Here is a 23,851-nt window from a genome sequence, read left to right on the forward strand (position 1 = left end):
ACTGTCCTCCCTTCTACTGCCACTGTCCTCCCTTCTACTGCCACTGTCCTCCCTTCTACTGCCACTGTCCTCCCTTCTACTGCTACTGTCCTCCCTTCTACTGCTACTGTCCTCCCTTCTACTGCCACTGTCCTCCCTTCTACTGCCACTGTCCTCCCTTCTACTGCTACTGTCCTCCCTTCTACTGCTACTGTCCTCCCTTCTACTAATATACTGTTATGTTCAGCTCATAGGGTCTCCTGCTACTGTCCTCCCTTCTACTGGCATACTGTTATGTTCAGCTCATAGGGTCTCCTGTTACTGTCCTCCCTTCTACTGGCACACTGTTATGTTCAGCTCATAGGGTCTCCTGCTACTGTCCTCCCTTCTACTGACATACTGTTATGTTCAGCTCATAGTGTCTCCTGTTACTGTCCTCCCTTCTACTGGCATACTGTTATGTTCAGCTCATAGAGTCTCCTGCTACTGTCCTCCCTTCTACTGCTACTGTCCTCCCTTCTACTAATATACTGTTATGTTCAGCTCATAGTGTCTCCTGTTACTGTCCTCCCTTCTACTGACATACTGTTATGTTCAGCTCATATTGTCTCCTGTTACTGTCCTCCCTTCTTCTAATATACTGTTATGTTCAGCTCATAGGGTCTCCTGTTACTGTCCTCCCTTCTACTGGCATACTGTTATGTTCAGCTCATAGTGTCTCCTTCTACTGTCCTCCCTTCTACTAATATACTGTTATGTTCAGCTCATAGTGTCTCCTGCTACTGTCCTCCCTTCTACTGACATACTGTTATGTTCAGCTCATAGTGTCTCCTGCTACTTTCCTCCCTTCTACTGGCATACTGTTATGTTCAGCTCATAGTGTCTCCTGTTACTGTCCTCCCTTCTACTGGCATACTGTTATGTTCAGCTCATAGGGTCTCCTGTTACTGTCCTCCCTTCTACTAATATACTGTTATGTTCTGCTCATAGTGTTTCCTGTTACTGTCCTCCCTTCTACTAATATACTGTTATTTTCAGCTCATAGTGTCTCCTGTTACTGTCCTCCCTTCTACTGACATACTGTTATGTTCAGCTCATAGGGTCTCCTGTTACTGTCCTCCCTTCTACTGACATACTGTTATGTTCAGCTCATAGTGTCTCCTGTTACTGTCCTCCCTTCTACTGACATACTGTTTAGTTCAGCTCATATTGTCTCCTGCTACTGTCCTCCCTTCTACTAATATACTGTTATGTTCAGCTCATAGTGTCTCCTGCTACTGTCCTCCCTTCTACTGGCATACTGTTATGTTCAGCTCATAGTGTCTCCTGCTACTGTCCTCCCTTCTACTGACATACTGTTATGTTCAGCTCATAGTGTCTCCTGCTACTGTCCTCCCTTCTACTGGCATACTGTTATGTTCAGCTCATAGTGTCTCCTGCTACTGTCCTCCCTTCCACTGCCATACTGTTATGTTCAGCTCATAGGGTCTCCTGTTACTGTCCTCCCTTCTACTAATATACTGTTATGTTCAGCTCATAGTGTCTCCTGTTACTGTCCTCCCTTCTACTGGCATACTGTTATGTTCAGCTCATAGTGTCTCCTGTTACTGTCCTCCCTTCTACTGACATACTGTTATGTTCAGCTCATAGTGTCTCCTGTTACTGTCCTCCCTTCTACTGGCATACTGTTATGTTCAGCTCATAGAGTCTCCTGCTACTGTCCTCCCTTCTACTGCTACTGTCCTCCCTTCTACTAATATACTGTTATGTTCAGCTCATAGTGTCTCCTGTTACTGTCCTCCCTTCTACTGACATACTGTTATGTTCAGCTCATATTGTCTCCTGTTACTGTCCTCCCTTCTTCTAATATACTGTTATGTTCAGCTCATAGGGTCTCCTGTTACTGTCCTCCCTTCTACTGGCATACTGTTATGTTCAGCTCATAGTGTCTCCTGCTACTGTCCTCCCTTCTACTAATATACTGTTATGTTCAGCTCATAGTGTCTCCTGCTACTGTCTTCCCTTCTACTGACATACTGTTATGTTCAGCTCATAGTGTCTCCTGTTACTGTCCTCCCTTCTACTAATATACTGTTATGTTCAGCTCATAGTGTCTCCTGCTACTGTCTTCCCTTCTACTGACATACTGTTATGTTCAGCTCATAGTGTCTCCTGCTACTGTCCTCCCTTCTACTAATATACTGTTATGTTCAGCTCATAGTGTCTCCTGTTACTGTCCTCCCTTCTACTGACATACTGTTATGTTCAGCTCATAGGGTCTCCTGCTACTGTCCTCCCTTCTACTGACATACTGTTATGTTCAGCTCATAGGGTCTCCTGCTACTGTCCTCCCTTCAACTGCTACTGTCCTCCCTTCAACTGCTACTGTCCTCCCTTCAACTGCTACTGTCCTCCCTTCTACTGCTCATCTCCTCCCTTCTACTGCAACTGCTCTCCCTTCAACTTCTACTGTCCTCCCTTTTACTGCTACTGTCTTCCCTTCTACTGCTACTGTCTTCCCTTCTACTGCTACTGTCCTCCCTTCTACTGCCACTGTCCTCCCTTCTACTGCCACTGTCCTCCCTTCTACTGCCACTGTCCTCCCTTCTACTGCCACTGTCCTCCCTTCTACTGCCACTGTCCTCCCTTCTACTGCTACTGTCCTCCCTTCTACTGCCACTGTCCTCCCTTCTACTGCCACTGTCCTCCCTTCTACTGCTACTGTTCTCCCTTCTACTGCTACTGTCCTCCCTTCTACTGCCACTGTCCTCCCTTCTACTGCCACTGTCCTCCCTTCTACTGCTACTGTCCTCCCTTCTACTGCTACTGTCCTCCCTTCTAATAATATACTGTTATGTTAAGCTCATAGGGTCTCCTGCTACTGTCCTCCCTTCTACTGGCATACTGTTATGTTCAGCTCATAGGGTCTCCTGTTACTGTCCTCCCTTCTACTGGCATACTGTTATGTTCAGCTCATAGTGTCTCCTGTTACTGTCCTCCCTTCTACTAATATACTGTTATGTTCAGCTCATAGTGCCTCCTGCTACTGTCCTCCCTTCTACTGCTACTGTCCTCCCTTCTACTAATATACTGTTATGTTCAGCTCATAGTGTCTCCTGTTACTGTCCTCCCTTCTACTGACATACTGTTATGTTCAGCTCATATTGTCTCCTGTTACTGTCCTCCCTTCTACTAATATACTGTTATGTTCAGCTCATAGGGTCTCCTGTTACTGTCCTCCCTTCTACTGGCATACTGTTATGTTCAGCTCATAGTGTCTCCTGCTACTGTCCTCCCTTCTACTAATATACTGTTATGTTCAGCTCATAGTGTCTCCTGCTACTGTCCTCCCTTCTACTAGCATACTGTTATGTTCAGCTCATAGTGTCTCCTGCTACTGTCCTCCCTTCCACTGACAAACTGTTATGTTCAGCTCATAGGGTCCCCTGCTACTGTCCTCCCTTCTACTAATATACTGTTATGTTCAGCTCATAGTGTCTCCTGCTACTGTCCTCCCTTCTACTAATATACTGTTATGTTCAGCTCATAGTGTCTCCTGCTACTGTCCTCCCTTCTACTGACATACTGTTATGTTCAGCTCATAGTGTCTCCTGTTACTGTCCTCCCTTCTACTAATATACTGTTATGTTCAGCTCATAGTGTCTCCTGTTACTGTCCTCCCTTCTACCGGCATACTGTTATGTTCAGCTCATAGTGTCTCCTGTTACTGTCCTCCCTTCTACTAATATACTGTTATGTTCAGCTCATAGTGTCTCCTGCTACTGTCCTCCCTTCTACTAATATACTGTTATGTTCAGCTCATAGTGTCTCCTGCTACTGTCCTCCCTTCTACTGGCATACTGTTATGTTCAGCTCATAGTGTCTCCTGCTACTGTCCTCCCTTCTACTGGCATACTGTTATGTTCAGCTCATAGTGTCTCCTGCTACTGTCCTCCCTTCTACTGGCATACTGTTATGTTCAGCTCATAGTGTCTCCTGCTACTGTCCTCCCTTCTACTAATATACTGTTATGTTCAGCTCATAGTGTCTCCTGCTACTGTCCTCCCTTCTACTGACATACTGTTATGTTCAGCTCATAGGGTCACCTGTTACTGTCCTCCCTACTACTAATATACTGTTATGTTCAGCTCATAGGGTCTCCTGTTACTGTCCTCCCTTCTACTAATATACTGTTATGTTCAGCTCATAGTGTCTCCTGTTACTGTCCTCCCTTCTACTAATATACTGTTATGTTCAGCTCATAGTGTCTCCTGCATCTGTCCTCCCTTCTACTAATATACTGTTATGTTCAGCTCATATTGTCTCCTGTTACTGTCCTCCCTTCTACTAATATACTGTTATGTTCAGCTCATAGTGTCTCCTGCTACTGTCCTCCCTTCTACTAATATACTGTTATGTTCAGCTCATAGTGTCTCCTGCTACTGTCCTCCCTTCTACTAATATACTGTTATGTTCAGCTCATAGTGTCTCCTGCTACTGTCCTCCCTTCTACTAATATACTGTTATGTTCAGCTCATAGTGTCTCCTGTTACTGTCCTCCCTTCTACTGACATACTGTTATGTTCAGCTCGTAACTGTTTTCTTTCTCCTTCTGTTTAAACAGTCTCTCTTGACAACCCCTCCCTCTCTCTGCCTGTTTCTCACTCTCCAATTAATGTCACCTGTCCCGGATCATACTGGCACCGACCTACCCATGAGCCCCCTCTCTTTCCATTTACTGTAACCAGCATCCTCACCCATTGAGCATCGACCGACACCGGACATCCATGGATGTTGAAAATAAGTTGACATTTGGTCAGTCCACCCTGGCCATGATGTTAACGTCCACAGACGGACCGGACTGGACCAGTTTGAATCTATCATAGACCTATGTTTAGCAGGTTTGGATAGCACAGTACAGTGAGTAGAGTAAAGTAGAGTAATGTAGTATAGTATAGGACAGTATATTGTACTGAGCTATACTCTACACTGCTGTGCTGCGCTTGTGAAACGTGAAGAGAATGACATTCATATCCATAATCATGCATGTCTGTCTAGTACAGATCAGGGAACCATGATGGAATTCCGTTACTGTAATTCTGTTACCGGGTGTAAATCGACGTCACTTACTGTAGTTCAATAGCAAAATAGATTTTTCAAACTCAAGGTGTCATGTCATAGTTGACTCTCCATTCTTTCTGCAGACATATTTGAATCTTAATTCGGAGCAGATATTTAAAAAGTTTTTGGAAAATGTGGTCGCATAAAAACCTGAGAGATATTTCACTGAAATTCCATTACCAAAGTTTGCATCTACACAGTTGTTCCACTGAATTAGTTTTTCTACATTTTACAGTTAAATCGTTAAAAGTAGTCATTGTGCATAGGTTTGTTAAACTTTGAAATCAGTGGTTTTGGTTTGGCATACATTTTAAAGTGAAATAAAAAGTGAAAGCGTAATTCCATTACTGTGGAATTGCCCTGTAGCAAAGTGTGAGACGTTGAGGTCATTACTAAATCATTACCAGGCCATTACTAGGTCATAGGTTTGGTATTTCTGATGGACTACACTTTTCATGTGCGCGAACCGCAGGTACAGTAAGCTGTCCTTATCTTGAAAGTCCCAGAGTACTATACCATGGACTGAATAGTAAATTGCTTTCAGGAAGTCTTTCTGTCTTCCCTCATTGCTTTTATTTGGTCTAGCCAGGTTTTAATGGTCTCTCAGACACATGGTGGCCATTCTGTACTTCACCCTTTGAAGTCAGTTGGTTATCTTTTGGCTGCTATCTCTCATAGCTCACTGCCTTACTCGGGGACAATGTGTTTCCCTCAAATTAGATTTGAGACCATCTACAGTGTTGTTTGATAATGGGATTATTTCAGAACAGAGTGTTTGCGTGTGTGTGTGCGTGTGTGAGAGAGACAGAGACTAAAGAGTTCTCCTCCTCCTAGGTCAGGGTCAATGAGTCTCTGTGGGATACAGGAAGCCACGGGGACTTTTGCTGTTCTAATGCTTCTAATGAGCTGCTAATTGCTATCCAGCAGTACACAGACCACCCCATGGAATCTCACTGGGAAGTCCATGGAAGGGAAAATATCCCTTCCATGGACTTCCCAGTGAGTGGGGTTTATGATACTATACTCCCACTACCATACTGTCATTGGTGGGTTTGCACTGTGTGGGCAGAACCACGTAGGAAAGGGCTGCTTGTTACCGTTACCACAGAGCACTCCATGTGGATCCTTCTAAAATTGTTACTAACTGGACTGTAATACAATACAATTCCATCAAATGTTTTGTAAAGCACTTTTTACATCAGCAGTTGTCACGAAGTGCTTAATATGTTGTGATGTTGAGGGTGTTTGTGTTGACACACTGTGGAATACTTGCTGCCCTGGCAAACACCTGTAGTAATGCAACTCGTCGCTTGGCCAGTACAATCTGCAATTGTCAATGTAGAGACTGAGGCACCTGTCACTGAAGCATTCCATCTTAGTAAATAAAGACAAGCAATAGGATGTCTTTTCATTTTAGTAATTATCCAGAGCGACTCACAGGAGCAATTAGGGTTAAGTTCCTTGCTCAAGGGCACATACACAGATTTTTCACCTAGTCGGCTCAGGGATTTGAACCAGCGAACCGGTTACTGGCCCAACGCTACCTGCCACCAAGTTAAGCTGGAGGAGCAGGAAAACCTAGATCATCGCCTCATGTTCTTCAGGAGAAGCCAGACATATGGCAGGCAACATTAGAAATCTGATTCCAGTCCTCCTGACATCTTAGAGAGTAATGGGAAAAGCGTCATCTGCTTTATTTCAAGGAAACTATTTTTATAGAGAAAAGCGAATGAGAGCAGGAGTCGGTGAGGGAATCCCCAAGCTTCCAACAGTGCACAGAGCTATAAAGTCGACCACTTTATCCGAGAACCTATTTCTCCCACTGCCATTCTCAAACCTTTTTCAAACTGCTGTTTGTTTTTGTATTTATTATGGCCCCCTTTAGCTGCTGCCTTGGCAGCAGCTACTCTTCCTGTGGTCCAGCAAAATTAAGGCAATTTATACAATTTTAAAAACATTACAATACATTCACATATTTCACTACAAAATGTGTTCCCTCAGGCCCCTACTCCACCACTACCACATATCTACAGTACAAAATCCATGTGTAGGTGTGTTTATTAGAGGTCGACCGATTATGATTTTTCAACACTGATACCGATTATTGGATGACCAGAAAAACCACTACCGATTTTAATCGGCCGATTTATTTATTTATTTATTTATATATATATATATATATATATATATATATATAATAATGAAAATTACAACAATACTGAATGAACAATGAACAATTTTATTTTAACTTAATATAATACATAAATAACATCTATTTAGTCTCAAATAAATAATGAAGCATGTTCAATTTGGTTTAAATAATGCAAAAACACAGTGTTGGAGAAGAAATTAAAAGTGCAATATGTGCCATTTAAAAAAGTTCCTTGCTCAGAACATGAGAACATGAAAGCTGGTGGTTCCTTTTAACATGAGTCTTCAATATTCCCAGTTAAGAACTTTTAGGTTATAGTTATTATAGGAATTATAAGACTATTTCTCTCTATACCATTTGTATTTCATATACTACATACTACTGGATGTTCTTACAGGCACTATGGTATTGCCAGCCTAATCTCGGGAGTTGATAGGCTTGAAGTCATAAACAGAGCTGTTCTTCAAGCATTGCGAAGAGCTACTGGCAACCGCAGGAAAGTGCTGTTTGAATGAATGCTTACGAGCCTGCTGCTGCCAACCACCTCTCAGTCAGACTGTTCTATCAAATCAGACTTAATTATAATATAATGAACACACAGAAATACGAGCCTTTCGTCATTAATATGGTCAAATTGAGAAACTTTCATTTCGAAAACAAAACGTTTATTCTTTCAGTGAAATACGGAACCGTTCCGTATTTTATCGAACGGGTGGCATCCCTAAGTCTAAATATTGCTGTTACATTGCACAACCTTCAATGTTATGTCACAATTATGTAAGATTCTGGCAAATGAATTATGGTCTTTGTTAGGAAGAAATGGTCTTCACACAGTTCGCAACGAGCCAGGCGGCCCAAACTGCTGCATATACCCTGACTCTGCTTGCACAGAACACAAGAGAAGTGACACAATTTCCCTAGTTAATATTGCCTGCCAACATGAATTTCTTTTAACTAAATATGCAGGTTTAAAAAAATATACTTGTGTATTGATTTTAAGAAAGGCATTAATGTTTATGGTTAGGTACATTGGTGCAACAACTGCTTTTTTCGCAAATGCGCTTGTTAAATCACCCGTTTGGCGAAGTTGAAGCAGGCTGTGATTCGATGATAAATTAACAGGCACCGCATTGATTATATGCAACGCAGGACAAGATAGTTAAACTAGTAATATCATCAACCATGTGTACTTAACTAGTGATTATGTGAAGATTGATTGTTTTTTATAAGATAAGTTTAATGCTAGCTAGCGACTTACCTTGGCTCCTTGCTGCACTCGCAGTCTCCTCTTGGAGTGTAATGTAATCAGCCATAATTGGCACCCAAAAATGCTGATTACCGATTTGTTATGAAAACTTGAAATCGGCCCTAATTAATCGGCCATGCCGATTAATCGGTCGACCTCTAGTGTTTATAGTGCGTATGTTATCGTGTGTGTATGCATGTGTCTGTGCTTATGTTTGTGTTACTTCAAAGTCCCTGCTGTTCCATTAGGTGTATTTTATCTATTTTTTTCAATCAAATTTTACTGCTTGCATGAGTTACTTAAAATCAAATCAAATTGTATTTGTCACATGCACCGAATACAACCTTACCGTGAAATTCTTACTTACAAGCCCTTAACCAACAATGCTTTAAGAAGTTAAGAAGAAAAACGTGTTAATTAAAAAATAGACGAGTAAAAAAATAAATGAAAATAAAAGTAACAAATAATTAAACAGCAGCAGTAAAATAACAAGTGAGGCTATATACAGGGGGTACCAGTACAGAGTCAATGTGCAGGGGCACCGGTTAGTTGAGGTAATTGAGGTAATATGTACATGTAGGTACAGTTAAAGTCACCATGCATAGATTATAAACAGAGTAGCAGCAGTGTAAAAGAGGGATATGGGTAGCCCTTTGATTAGCTGTTCAGGAGTCTTATTGCTTGGGGGTAGAAGCTGTTAAGAAGCCTTTTGGACCTACACTTGACGCTCCGGTACCGCTTACTGTGCGTTAGCAGAGAGAACAGTCTTGGACTAGGGTGGCTGGAGTCTTTGACAATTTTTAGGGCCTTCCTCTTACATCGCCTGGTATAGAGGTCCTGGATGGTGGGAAGATTGGCCCCAGTGATGTACTGTGCTGTACGCACTACCCTCTGTAGTGCCTTGCAATCGGAGGCCGAGCAGTTGCCATACCAGGCAGTGATGCAACCAGTCAGGATACTCTCGATGGTGCAGCTGTAGAACCTTTTAAGGATCTGAGGACCCATGCCAAATCTTTTCAGTCTCCTGAGGGGGAATAAGCTTTGTCGTGCCCTATTCACGACTGTCTTAGTGTTTTTGGACCATGATATTTTGTTGGTGATGTGGACACCAAGGAGCTTGAAGTTCTCAACCTGCTCCACTGTAGCTCTGTCGATGAGAATGGGGTCGTGCTCGGTCCTCCTTTTCCTGTAGTCCACAATCATCTCCTTTGTCTTGATCAAGTTGAGGGAGAGGTTGTTGTCCTGGCACCACACGACCAGGTTTCTGAACTCCTCCCTATAGGTTGTCACATCATTGTTGTTGATCAGGCATACCACTGTTGTATCATCAGCAAACTTGATAATGGTGTTGGAGTCGTGATTGGCAATGCAGTCATGAGTGAACAGGAGGTACAGGAGGGGACAGAGCACGCACCACTGAGGGGCCCCCGTGTTGAGGATCAGCGTGGCGGATGTCTTGTTACCTACCCTTACCACCTGGGGGCGGCCCGTTAGGAAGTCCAGGATCCAGTTGCATAGGGAGGTGTTTAGTCTCAGGGTCTTTAGATTAGGGATGAGCTTTGAGGGCCCTATGTTATTGAAAGCTGAGCTGCAGTCAATGAATAGCATTCTCACATAGGTGTTCCTTTAGTCCAGGTGGGAAAGGGCAGTGTGGAGTGCAATAGAGATTGCATAATCTGTGGATCTGTTGGGGCAGTATGTAAGTTGGAGTGGGTCTAGGGTTTCTGGTATAATGGTGTTGATGTGAGTCATGACAAGACTTTCAATGCACTTCATGGCTACAGACGTGAGTGCTGCGGGTCGGTAGTCATTTAGGCAGGTTACCTTAGTGTTCTTGGGCACAGGAACTATGGTGGTCTGTTTGAAACAAGTTGGTATTACAGACTCAATCAGGGACAGGTTAAAAATGTCAGTGAAGACACTTGCCAGTTGGTCAGTGCATGCATGGATTACACGTCCTGGTAATCCGTCTGGCCCAGCGGCCTTGTGAATGTTGACCTGTTTAAAGGTCTTACTCACATCAGCTATTGAGAGCGTTATCACACAGTCATCTGGTACAGCTGATGCTCTCATGCATGCTTCAGTGTTACTTGCCTCGAAGTGAGCATATAAGTAACTTAGCTTGTCTGATAGGCTCGTACCACTGGGCAGCTCGCGGCTGTGCTCCCTTTGTAGTCTGTAATAGTTTGCAAGCCCTGCCACATCCGACGTGCGTCGGAGCAGGTGTAGTACGATTAAATCTCAGTCCTGTGTTGATGTTTTGCCAGTTTGGTGGTGCGTCGGAGGGTATTGCAGGATTTCTTATAAGCTTCTGGGTTAGAGTCCTGCTCCTTGAAAGTGGCAGCTCTACCCTTTAGCTCAGTGCAGATGTTGCCTGTAATCCATTGCTTCTGTTTAGGGTATGTACATATGGTCACTGTGAGGAAGACATCATCAATGCAATTATTGATGAAGCCAGTGACTGATTTGGTGTACTCCTCAATGCCATTGAAAGAATCCTGGAACATTTTCCAGCCTGTGCTAGCAAAACAGTCCTGTAGCTTAGCATCTGCTTCATCTGACCACTTTCTTATTGACCGAGTCACTGGTGCTTCCTGCTTTTAGTTTTGTTTGTAAACAGGAATTGGGAGGATAGATTTATGGTCAGGTTTGCCAAATGAAGGGCGAGGGAGAGCTTTGTACGCGTCTCTGTGTGTGGAGTAAAGGTGGTCTAGAGTTTTTTTCCCTCTGGTTGCACATTTAATGTTTCCCTGAATTAAACTCCCCGGCCACTAGGAGTGCCGCCACTGGATGAGCGTTTTCCTGTTTGCTTAACAGCTTAAACAGCTGTTGTTTATAAATATACATAGACCGCCACCCCTTGTCTTACCAGAGGCCGCTGTTCTATCCTGCCGAAAAAGCTTAAATCCCGCCTGCTCTATGTTATTCATGTAGTCGTTCAGCCACACTCGGTGAAACGTAAGATTTTACAGTTTTTAATGTCCCGTTTAGTAGGATATACGTGATCGTAGTTCGTCTATTTTATTATCGATTGAATGTACGTTGGCTAATAGGGCCGATGGTAAAGGTATATTACCCTCTCGGCTACGGATCCTAACAAGGCACCCGGATCTTCGTCCACGATACTTCCGGCCCTTTCTCCTGTGAATGACGGGGATGTGGGCCTTCTCGGGCGTCTGAAGTAAATCCTTCTCATCTGACTCGTTGATGAATAAGTATTCCTCCAGTAAGCAATCGCTCTCCTGATATCTAGAAGCTCTTTTCGGTCATAAGACACGTGGCAGAAACATTATGTACAAAATAACTTATAAATAACATGTAAAAACATACACAATAGCACATTTGGTTACGGGATCGTAAAACAGCCATCTCCTTCGGTGCCATTCTCCTTCTTGGTGTGGAGTAGAGTTCCCTGTAGTAATTTCTCTATGTAGTACTGTGCGCCTCCCATTGTCTGTTCTGGACTTGGGGACTGTGAAGAAACCTCTGGTGTTATGTCTTGTGGGGTATTAGATTAGATTCCACTTTATTGTCATTGAACAAGTACAAGTACAACGAAATGAGGTTAGCATCTGACCAGAAGTGCAAATAAAAGAGTGCAAAAAATGTACAAGTAAAACAACTAAGTACAATGCATATTATTAAGTGGGATGTATAAATGTACAATGAAGGCAAATGGCAAGTACAAATGGCAAGTCTAAATGTGCAATGAAGGCAAATTGAAAGTGCAAGGAGGCATGCAACTGAAATGCAGGGATAGCAGCAATAAGGTTACCGAGGTAGACATGTACATGCACAACTGAATAATGTCCTTCATCAGACTTTGCAAAGCAATGTCAGAGTCCAGTAGTACCGTGAAGAGTGCTAAGAGAGTAGTGCAACAAGGTCCCTGAGAGGCAGTACTAAGCGGTGGACGGGTGTATATGGCTAGTGCCGTGTCACAGAGTTCAGCAGGGTTACAGTAGCTGGAAAGAAACTGTTATTGAGCCTGCTAGTGCGGGAACATAGAGACCTGTACCGCCTGCCTGATGGTAGGAGGACAAACAGTTTGTGGCATGGATGTGAAGGGTCCCTGATGATGCCACGCGCCCTACGCAGACACCGCTTGTGCTGGAGGTCTACGATGGAGCATCGACACTGTCGCGCTGTTAGTCAGAATGCTCTCGACCGTGCAGCGGTAATAATTCACCAGGATCTTGGGAGACAGGCGGGCCTTCTTCAGCCTCCTCAAAAAGTACAAGCGCTGCTGCGCCTTTTTGACCAGGGTTGAGGTGTTGAGTGTCCAGGAGAGGTCATTGGAGATGTAGACACCCAGGAATTTGAAGCTGGGCACACGCTCCGCCTCAGTGCAATCAATGAGAACTGGGGTGTGGCTGCAGCTTTTAGACTTCCTGTAATCTACAATGAGCTTCTTTTTTTTTTGCATTGAGGGCCAGGTTTTTGTCAGCGCACCATGCAACCAGGTGCTTGACCTCCTCTTTAGGCTGACTCGTCATTGTCACTGATCAGGCCTACCACCATGGTGTCGTCTGCGAACTTGACGATGGTGTTGGAACCGTGTAAAGAAACGCAGTCGAAGGTGAAGATGGACTACAGGAGGGGGCTCTGCACGCAGCCCTGTGGCACACCGGTGTTCAGGTTCAGGGTTGAGGAGGTGAAGTTGTCTAACCTGACAGACTAGGGTCTGTTGGTTAGGAAGTCCAAAGTCCAGTTACAGAGAGAGGGGCTGATCCCTAGGTCATGAAGTTTGGTGACCAGCCTAGAGGGAATGACCGTATTGAATGCTGAGTTAAAGTCTATGAACAGCATTCTCACATAGGTGTTGGTTTTGTCCAGGTGGGTCAGGGCTGATTGTAAAGCTGTGGAGATGGCGTCCTCTATAGACCTGTTTGGTCGGTAGGCAAACTGGTAGGGATCCAGTGTTGGAGGGAGACAGGACTTAAGGTAGGCCAAAACCAGTTTTTCAAAGCACTTAATGATCGTGGGGGTGAGTGCAACAGGTCGGAAGTCATTCAGGCTTGATGCGGTCGACTGCTTAGGCAATGGCACAATGGTTGCGGTCTTGAAACACGTGGGGACAACCGCCTGGGCCAGTGACAGGTTGATAATGTCAGTGAAAACCTCGTCCAGCCCAGTACATGCTCTGAGCACATGACCGGGGACACCATCAGGACCAGCAGTCTTGCGTGCATCCACCCTGCTCAGTGACGACAACACATCTGCGATGGATAGTCTGAGGGGCAGGTCGTCTGGGGTGAGCTCAGCTTTGATGGCTGGATCTTTGTTGTCCCTGTCGAAGCGAGCATACAACTTGTTTAACTCGTCGGCGATGGAGATGTCACTGGCTGTGGGGGTAGGGTTTTTTGGCCGGTAGTCTGTGATGGCTTGGATGCCCTGCCACATGCGTTGAGGGTCGGAGTTGTTGTTGAAGTGCTCCTCAATCTGCAGTTTGTGGTCATGTTTAGCCATCTTGATGCCCTGCCACATGCGCTGAGGGTCGGAGTTGTTGTTGAAGTGCTCCTCAATCTGCAGTTTGTGGTCATGTTTAGCCATCTTGATGCCCTTTTTCAGGATGGCCCTGGATGAGCTGTAGGCTTCCGCATCGCATGATCTAAAAGCAGTGTTGCGTGCCTTTAGCAGTAGACGGACCTCTCTGTTCATCCAAGGCTTCTGGTTGGGGGAAGGTCTTTATTAGTTTATAGGTGGTGACATTGTTGATGGTGATGTAATCCAGAAGGGAAGAAGCATATGTTTCAATGTCCGTAGGAGAGTCAAGGGTGGCCTGAGTGGCAAACAATCTCCACTTTGTGTGTTGAAACTGGTGCTGTAGTAATGAGTCTGACCCCTCTGGCCACACTTTGACTGTCCTCACTGATGGTTTCACACATTTAATGGGGGGTAAATACTTGAAGTGGGAACAGACTTGGAGTAGGAACAGTGAAAGGTGATCAGACTGTCCAATGTGGGGGAGAGGAATGGCTTTGTAAGCCTCCGGAATGTTTGTATACACGTGGTCTAGTGTATTGTCTCATCTAGTGGGGCAGGAGACATTTTCGTGGAATTTGCGAAAAACAGTTTTGTGTGGTTAAAATCCCCTGCAACAATAAAAGCATGGGTGTCCGAGCTGTGCGCCAGTAGTTCAAACAGACAGCTCGGTGCACACCACATGTCAATACCTCTTACAAATACAAGTAGTGATGAAGTCAATCTTTCCTTCACTTTGAGCCAGGAGAGATTGACATGCATATTATTCATGTTAGCTCTCTGTGTACATCCAAGGGCCAGCCGCGCTGCCCTGTTCTGAGCCGATTGCAAGTCTCTTTTTGTGGCACCTGACCACAGGACTGAACAGTAGTCCAGGTGCGACTAAACAAGGGTTGGTAGGACCTGCCTTGTTGATAGTGTGGTTAAGAAGGTAGAGCGGAGCTTTATTATGGACAGACTTCTCCCCATCTTAGCTACTACTGCATCAATATGTTTTGACCATGACGGTTTACAATCCAGGGTTACTCCAAGCAGTTTAGTCGCCGCAACTTGCTCAATTTCCACATTATTTATTGCAAGATTTAGTTTAGGTTTAGTGAATGATTTGTCCCAAATACAATGCCTTTAGTTTTCTTTCAATATTTAGGACAAACTTATTCCTTGCCACCCACTCTGAAACGAACTGCAGCCCTTTGTTAAGTGTTGCAGTCATTTCAGTCGCTGTAGTGTTGAGTCATCCGCATACATAGACACACTGGCTTTACTCAAAGTGGCATGTCATTAGTAAAGATTGAAAAAAGTAAAGCGACAGCTGCCCTGTGGAATTCCTGATTCTACCTGGATTATGTTGTAGAGGCTTCCATTTAAGAACACCCTCTGTGTTCTGTTAGACAGGTAACTCTTTATCCACAATATAGCAGGCGGTGTAAAGCCATAAGATACGTTTTTCCAGCAGCGGACTATGATCGATATGTGGGGGCTCTAGTGGTGTGGGGGCTGTGCTTTGGCAAAGTGGGTGGGGTTATATCCTGCCTGTTTGGCCCTGTCCGGGGGTATCGTCGGACGGGGACACAGTGTCTCCCGACCCCTCCTGTCTCAGCCTCCAGTATTTATGCTGCAATAGTTTATGTGTCGGGGGGCTAGGGTCAGTCTGTTATATCTGGAGTATTTCTCCTGTCTTATCCGGCGTCCTGTGTGAATTTAAGTTAACCTCTATGGGACCGGCGGGACGAATTCGTCCCACCTACGTAACAGCCAGTTGAATCCAGTGGCGCGATTTTTAAAACGTTTGAAATAATATTACTTCAATTTCTCAAACATATGACTATTTTACAGCTATTTAAAGACAAGGCTCTCGTTAATCTAACCACACTGTCCGATTTCAAAAAGGCTTTACAACGAAAGCAAAACATTAGATTATGTCAGGAGAGTGCCCAGCCAGAAATAATCAGACACCCATTTTTCAAGCTAGCATATAATGTCACAAAAACCCAAACCACAGCTAAATGCAGCACTAACCTTTTATGATCTTCATCAGATGACACATCTAGGACATTATGTTATACAATACATGCATGTCTGTTCAATCAAGTTCATATTTATATCAAAAACCAGCTTTTTCCATTAGCATGTGACGTTCAGAAAAAGCATACCCCCCGCAAACTTCCGGGGAATTTACTAACAATTTACTAAATTACTCACGATAAACGTTCACAAAAAGCATAACAATTATTTTAAGAATTATAGATGCATTACTCCTCTATGCACTCGATATGTCCGATTTTAAAATAGCTTTTCGGATGAAGCACATTTTGCAATATTCTAAGTACATAGCCCAGCCATCACGGGCTAGCTATTTAGACACCCACCCAGTTTAGCCTTCACCAAAATCACATTTCCTATAAGAAAAATGGTCTTACCTTTCCTGTTCTTCGTCAGAATGCACTCCCAGGACTTCTACTTCAATAACAAATGTAGGTTTGGTCCCAAATAATCCATCGTTATATCCAAACAGCGGCGTTTTGTTTGTGCGTTCTAGACACTATCAGAATGGTAAATCACGGTCGTGCGCATGGCGCAGAACGTGACAAAAAATGTCTAAATATTCCATTACCGTACTTCGAAGCATGTCAACCGCTGTTTAAAATCAATTTTTATGCCATTATTCTCGTAAAAAAGCGATAATATTCCGACCGGGAATCTGCAATTAGCTAAACAGCCGAAGGAAAATACTCCACGGGGTCGAATCACGCACGCGCCTAATTCCATTGTCCTCTGATGGGACACTTGGAAAAGGGGATTCTGTGTTTCAGCCTGAGGCTGCCTCGTCATCGTTCAGGTTTTTCCCGGGTTCTGAGAGCCTATTGGAGCCCTAGGAATTGTCACGTTACAGCTAAGATCCTGACTCTTCAATAAACAGAAGCAAGAACAACAACACCTTGTCAGACAGGGTACTTCCTGCATGAAACCTTCAGGTTTTTGCCTGCCATAGGAGTTCTGTTATACTCACAGACACCATTCAAACAGTTTTAGAAACTTTAGGGTGTTTTCTATCCAAACCTGAACAATAATATGCATATTCTAGCTTCTGAGTTGGTGTAGGAGGCAGTTAAAAATGGGCACATATTTTTTCCAAAATTCTCAATACTGCCCCCTAGCCCGTAGAGGTTAAGTCAGTTTTGATGAAATCTTGGCTACTGACTGATCTCTCGGTAAGAAAATACCTCAATCAGTTCCCTAACTTCTGAAATCCCCCCCCCAGTGCTCCTAAATTATTTGTAAATAAATAACTTATATTGGTTCATGTTGTGCTTTTCTTGTGTTCTTCTAATGCCTGTTCAGTAATGATTGAGGCTTGTACCTTTTCAGGTGGTTATGTTTAGGCCTTCCTGTGCTCTTACAGAAACAAAAAAATGACAGTGCAACATGACAAGCAGAATGTCTGTCTGTCTGTCTGTCTGTCTGTCTGTCTGTCTGTCTGTCTGTCTGTCTGTCTGTCTGTCTGTCTGTCTGTCTGTCTGTCTGTCTGTCTGTCTGTCTGTCTGTCTGTCTGTCTGTCTGTCTGTCTGTCTGTCTGTCTGTCTGTCTGTCTGTCTGTCTGTCTGTCTGTCTGTCTGTCTGTCTGTCTGTCGTAATGTCATTATGACATGTTCAGTTAGTAGAATGCTGAGTGACTCCATTGATTTAGATCAGAGTTCTTCTGGGTGCAACAGTATATATGTGTCTCAAATGACACCCTATTTCCCCCATAGGGCTCTGGTCAAAATATAGTGAAGACGATGCCGTTTGTGATACACCCTGTGTCAGTCCACCCACAGTTTGAGCAAGATTTCAGATCAACAATTGGGATCTTGCCTGTGAACAATTTAACAGCAAACTCTTTCAGACAGACATCCCACACCACAATGCAGACTTACTCTCTCTCTTTCTCTCTCTCTCTGTTTCAGGTTATACACCTGCGTAGCCTGCTGTCTACTAATGGTGAGTCATCATCTCTTTCAAGTTTTGCACAAGTAAGACTACACCTGTCTGGCTGGCTCTACCGTAATTTAGGTATAAACCAATTTCACTCATGCTCCGCAGTTCTCTTCAGAATCAGGTTGTTATTGTAAAATAAAATGTGTTCTCATTCTCAATGACATACCTGGTTAGATAAACACACACACACACAAAGTATTCAGAGGTGTTTGTATTTTATTTAACCTTTATTTAACTGGGGAAGTCAGTTAAGAACATATTCTTATTTACAATAAGAATATTACCAAAAGGCAAAAGACCTCCTGTGGGGACGGGGGATGGGGGAGAAAAAAAAAAAAAAAACACACATCACGACAAGATAGACAATACAACACTACATAAAGAGAGACCTAAGACAACAACATAGCAAGGCAGCAACACATGACAACACAGCATGGTAGCAACACAACATTCCAACAACATGGTAGCAGCACAACATGGTAGCAGCACAAAACATGGTACAAACATTATTGGGCATGTATGGACTTTCTTTTTACCAAATAGGGCTATCTAATGTATATCAACCCTACCTTGTCACAACACAAATAATTGGCTCAAACACATTAAGAAGGAAAGAGGGCACCACCTAAGCCCCTTTTTTATTCAGAAAAAAACCTAGAGAGGCTGTTAGCTGTCCCCTCTGAGGAGAGCTGCGGTTTAATGTGCCTATGCTTCCACTACAGATACTGCTCTGCTGCAGTAGATGTTAGGGACCACGCCGCATAGTAGTGGACCATGCTCCTGTCACTACAGATACTGCTCTGCTGCAGTAGATGTTAGGGACCACGCCACATAGTAGTGGACCATGCTCCTGTCACTACAGATACTGCTCTGCTGCAGTAGATGTTAGGGACCACGCCACATAGTAGTGGACCATGCTCCTGTCACTACAGATACTGCTCTGCTGCAGTAGATGTTAGGGACCACGCCACATAGTAGTGGACCATGCTCCTGTCACTACAGATACTGCTCTGCTGCAGTAGATGTTAGGGACCACGCCGCATAGTAGTGGACCATGCTCCTGTCACTACAGATACTGCTCTGCTGCAGTAGATGTTAGGGACCACGCCGCATAGTAGTGGACCATGCTCCTGTCACTACAGATACTGCTCTGCTGCAGTAGATGTTAGGGACCACGCCACATAGTAGTGGACCATGCTCCTGTCACTACAGATACTGCTCTGCTGCAGTAGATGTTAGGGACCACGCCGCATAGTAGTGGACCATGCTCCTGTCACTACAGATACTGCTCTGCAGGGGCACCACGACAACAGCTCAACACCCCTTAAACAGCTGACAGAAGAGCAGACAGAGGCACACACACTGTTCAAAACAACACACACAGCCCAGTCATGACGCATCAGAGCAGATACTCTACAGGCTACTTAAAGTCTGGTAACTTTGCAGGTAAATTGTGGCCACCAGATATTTATTTATTTATTATTATATCTATTGTTATCATGTAGATGTTTAGATGTATGCCCCAGGAAGACCACATCCACTGCCATGGATGACCCCACCCACCCACACAGGAAGACCTCTCCCTCTCCCTCTCCCTCTCTCTCTCTCTGTCTCTCTGTCTCTCTGTCTCTCTGTCTCTCTGTCTCTCTGTCTCTCTGTCTCTCTGTCTCTCTGTCTCTCTGTCTCTCTGTCTCTCTGTCTTTCTGTGTCTCTGTGTAGGCCTTGCCCAGTGAAACTTGTTCTCACAAAATGACTTTGTGTCCAAACAACAATTTCATGGCTGGGCAGTCGCAGAATAATTATGAGGCCCCCAAGCAGACACATCGATCAGCACTCAGTACCTCTCTCCAAAATAAGAGCTCATTTTTGATAGGTAGCTTCTCACCAAATAAATGAATTGCACTATCTGCCACTGCTAGTCTTAAGACAAGTCTTTGAAAAAGGATTATAGAATAATACATTATTATTCTTTGCTGATGGGCTCTCTATTTCTGCCTTGGTAAGCAACATAAAAACTATTCTGAGGCAGTGGCACCCAACCTCCTCTCACTACCCGAAAAAAACAGGTAGACATTACTACAAGGGCTGTGTCTTTACTGGTATACTACTAAAATATAAAATGTGCAAACATCACTGCTAAACAAAATCAAAGTTTGGAATATAATTTAATTTAGCAGAATAGCTTTAAAAACGTATTCCACCCTGATTACAAGAGCCCAGTATTAAATACGTCATCCACCCTGATTAGAAAAGCACAGTATTCAATTGGAGCTAGCTACAGAATGCCCTGACTGACAGAACCACAATTCATTCAGTATGCCACTGAAACACATTCCCTGACTGACAGAACCACTACTCATTCAGGACACCATCCAACCTGGAACTGAGTGAATAGTGTTTGATCTGATACTATTTTGAATGCCAAGAAGAAAAATAAAAATACATTACAATGACATATTTTACTTTATGGGGACTGAATGCTGAGTTAAGGCTGCCAGGCTTGCTAGGACAGACCAGATACAACTTCAATTAGCACTGAGGTGTGAAGTGAGAGGTGTCGAGGCCTTTGGGCCCAACAAGTGTCAGGAGTCTTTGAAGCCGTCTTTGAAGCCCCCTCCCACTGTTCAAAGCATTTCCTACAAGAAATCTGTCTCCAGAAATAAAAGCTTCTCCCAAGTGGGTGTGACACTAGCCCCAAGTTGATATATATTTTATGTTTTGCTATTTGCCTCATGACTCCTGCTTGCTTTGTTGGCTATGAACTTTCTTGTTTACCCAGCCGTGGGACAGACTATGTTTGTTCACACACTCTGGACTCTCTATTGGTTACACAGACTTTAGGCATCCCATCCTTTTCTAACCACTTCTTGCCGGCTTTGTATTCATGCTACCTGATGAAATTGCTGTACAATATGATCTTGTTCCCATGTAATGCCCATTCAGATGTCATAAATCAGCACTGCTGAGCTCTCCCTGTCCTCTGCGTGCCTAGGCGTCTCCCTGTGGCTCAGTTGGTAGAGCATGGTGTTTGCAATGCCAGCATGGTGTGTGCAACGCCAGGGTTGTGGGTTCGATTCCCACGGGGGGCCAGTACAAAAAAAATAAAAATAAAAATGCATGAAATGAAATGTATGCATTCACTACTGTAAGTCGCTCTGGATAAGAGCGTCTGCAAAATGACAAAAATGTAAAATGTTGATTGTATTACTGCTGATGATATCTGGAAGTGTGCATGTACACCCTGGCCCATCTACTGTTACTAGCCCAAATTCTGACTTGTGCTCTGATATCTGTTTCACTGATTTCTGCTCTCGTAAAAGCCTGGGTTTTCTACACGTTAACATTAGAAGCTTTTTACCTAAAATGGAACAATTGAAAGTGTGGGTTCACAGCTCCAATCCAGATGTGTTGGTTATTACTGAGACATGGTTAAGGAAGAGTGTTTTGAAACTGATGGTAACCTTTCTGCTTATAACCTTTTTTGGCAAGACAGATATTCCAAAGGTGGGGGATTGGCAATCTTTACCAAGGATCACCTTCAGTGCTTGGTTGTCTCCATCTAGTCTGTCCGCAAACAATTTGATTTGCTGATTCTAAGCATGGGCTCAACTTTCAAATAGCTCTTTGTTGACTGTTGCTGGGTGCTATTGTCCTCCATCAGCACCGGCCTGCACCCTACCTGCCCGAAGCGCTCTCTTCTGGCCTCTTAAACTAAGTCAGAATTTTTCCTGATAGGTGACCTAAACTGGGACAGGCTTAAACCACCTGAACAAGTCCTAAAGCAATGGGACTCATTACATTTTTCTCAGATTATTACCAATCCCACAAGGTATGACTCCAAATACCCAGAAAAGGCTACTCTCCTTGATGTTATCCTCACAAATAATCCTGATAGGTATCAGTCTGGTGTTTTCTGTAATGACCTTAGGCTGTAAAACAGTGATCACTATGTTCGTAATGGTTGCTCAGTGAAACGACCTGTCCTGACTTGCTAAAAAACTTTAATGAGCAAGCCTTCCTTCATGAACTGGCCTCTGTAAAATGGTATCAAATCAAATCACATTTATTTATATAGCACCTTCTTACATCAGCTGATATCTCAAAGTGCTGTACAGAAACCCAGCCTAAAACCCCAAACAGCAAGTAATGCAGGTGTAGAAGCACGGTGGCTAGGAAAAACTCCCTAGAAAGGCCAGAACCTAGGAAGAAACCTAGAGAAGAACCAGGCTATGAGGGGTGGCCAGTCCTCTTCTGGCTGTGCCGGATGGAGATTATAACAGAACATGGCCAACCCAGACAGGAAGACCCACGTCAGTGACTCAACCCACTCAAGTGACGCACCCCTCCTAGGGACGGCATGGAAGAACACCAAGTAAGCCAGCGACTCAGCCCCTGTAATAAGGTTAGAGGCAGAGAAACCCAGTGGAGAGAGGGGAACCTGCCAGGCAGAGACAGCAAGGGCTGTTCGTTGCTCCAGAGCCTTTCCGTTCACCTTCACACTCCTGGGCCAGACTACACTCAATCATAGGACCTTATGAAGAGATGAGTCTTCAGTAAAGACTTAAAGGTTGAGACCGAGTCTGCGTCTCTCACAGGGGTAGGCAGACCATTCCATAAAAATGGAGCTCTATAGGAGAAAGCCCTGCCTCCAGCTGTTTGCTTAGAAATTCTAGGGACCATTAGGAAGCCTGCGTCTTGTGACCGTAGCGTACGTGTAGGTATATACGGCAGGACCAACTCGGAAAGATAGGTAGAAGCAAGCCAATGTAATGCTTTGTAGGTTAGTAGTAAAACCTTGAAATCAGGCCTTGCCTTAACAGGAAGCCAGTGTAGGGAGGCTAGCACTGGAGTAATATGATCAAATGTTTTGGTTCTAGTCAGGATTCTAGCAGCCGTATTTAGCACTAACTGAAGTTTATTTCGTGCTTTATCCAGGTAGCCGGAAAGTAGAGCATTGCAGTAGTCCAACCTAGAAGTAACAAAAGCATGGATACATTTTTCTGCATCATTTTTGAACAGAAAGTTTCTGATTTTTGCAATGTTACGTAGATGGAAAAAAGCTGTCCTTGAAACAGTCTTGATATGTTCTTCAAAAGAGAGATCAGGGTCCAGAGTAACGCCGAGGTCCTTCACAGTTTTATTTGAGACGACTGTACAACCATCCAGATTAATTGTCAGATTCAATAAAAGATCTCTTTGTTTCTTGGGACCTAGAACAAGCATCTCTGTTTTGTCTGAGTTTAAAAGTAGAACGTTTGCAGCCATCCACTTCCTTATGTCAAAGACATAGGCTTCTAGCGAGAGCAATTTTGGGGCTTCACCATGTTTCATTGAAATGTACAGCTGTGTGTTGTCCTCATAGCAGTGAAATTTTACATTGTTTTCGAATGACATCCCCAAGAAGTAAAATATATAGTGAAAACAATAGTGGTCCTAAAACGGAACCTTGAGGAACACCGAAAGTTACAGTTGATTTGTCAGAGGACAAACCATTCACAGAGACAAACTGATATCTTTCTGACAGATAAGATCTAAACCAGGCCAGAACTTGTCCGTGTAGACCAATTTGGGTTTCCAATCTCTCCAAAAGAATGTGGTGATCTATGGTATCAAAAGCAGCACTAAGATCTAGGAGCACGAGGACAGATGCAGAGCCTCGGTCTGACGCCATTAAAAGGTAATTTACCACCTTCACAAGTGCAGTCTCAGTGCTATGATGGGGTCTAAAACCAGACTGAAGCGTTTCATATACATTGTTTGTCTTTAGGAAGGCAGTGAGTTGCTGCGCAACAGCTTTTTCAATTTTTTTTGAGAGGAATGGAAGATTCGATATAGGCCGATTTAGTTAAAAATATATATTTTCTGGGTCAAGATTTGGCTTTTTCAAGAGA

General features: G+C 43.8%; 1 protein-coding gene across 1 annotated transcript in view; it reads left to right on the forward strand.

Annotated features, from left to right (window-relative positions):
- LOC115152867 (protein TANC2-like) overlaps positions 1-23,851 on the forward strand; it is a 411,487-nt gene that overhangs the window by 34,709 nt on the left and 352,927 nt on the right. Inside the window, exon 2 of the mRNA XM_029697757.1 lies at positions 17,930-17,963. The gene's annotated coding sequence lies outside the window, so the exon portion shown is untranslated. The remainder of the gene's footprint in view (positions 1-17,929; positions 17,964-23,851) is intronic.

This window comes from Salmo trutta, chromosome 18, assembly GCF_901001165.1.
Source record: "Salmo trutta chromosome 18, fSalTru1.1, whole genome shotgun sequence".
NCBI classification, from domain to species: Eukaryota; Metazoa; Chordata; class Actinopteri; order Salmoniformes; family Salmonidae; genus Salmo; species Salmo trutta.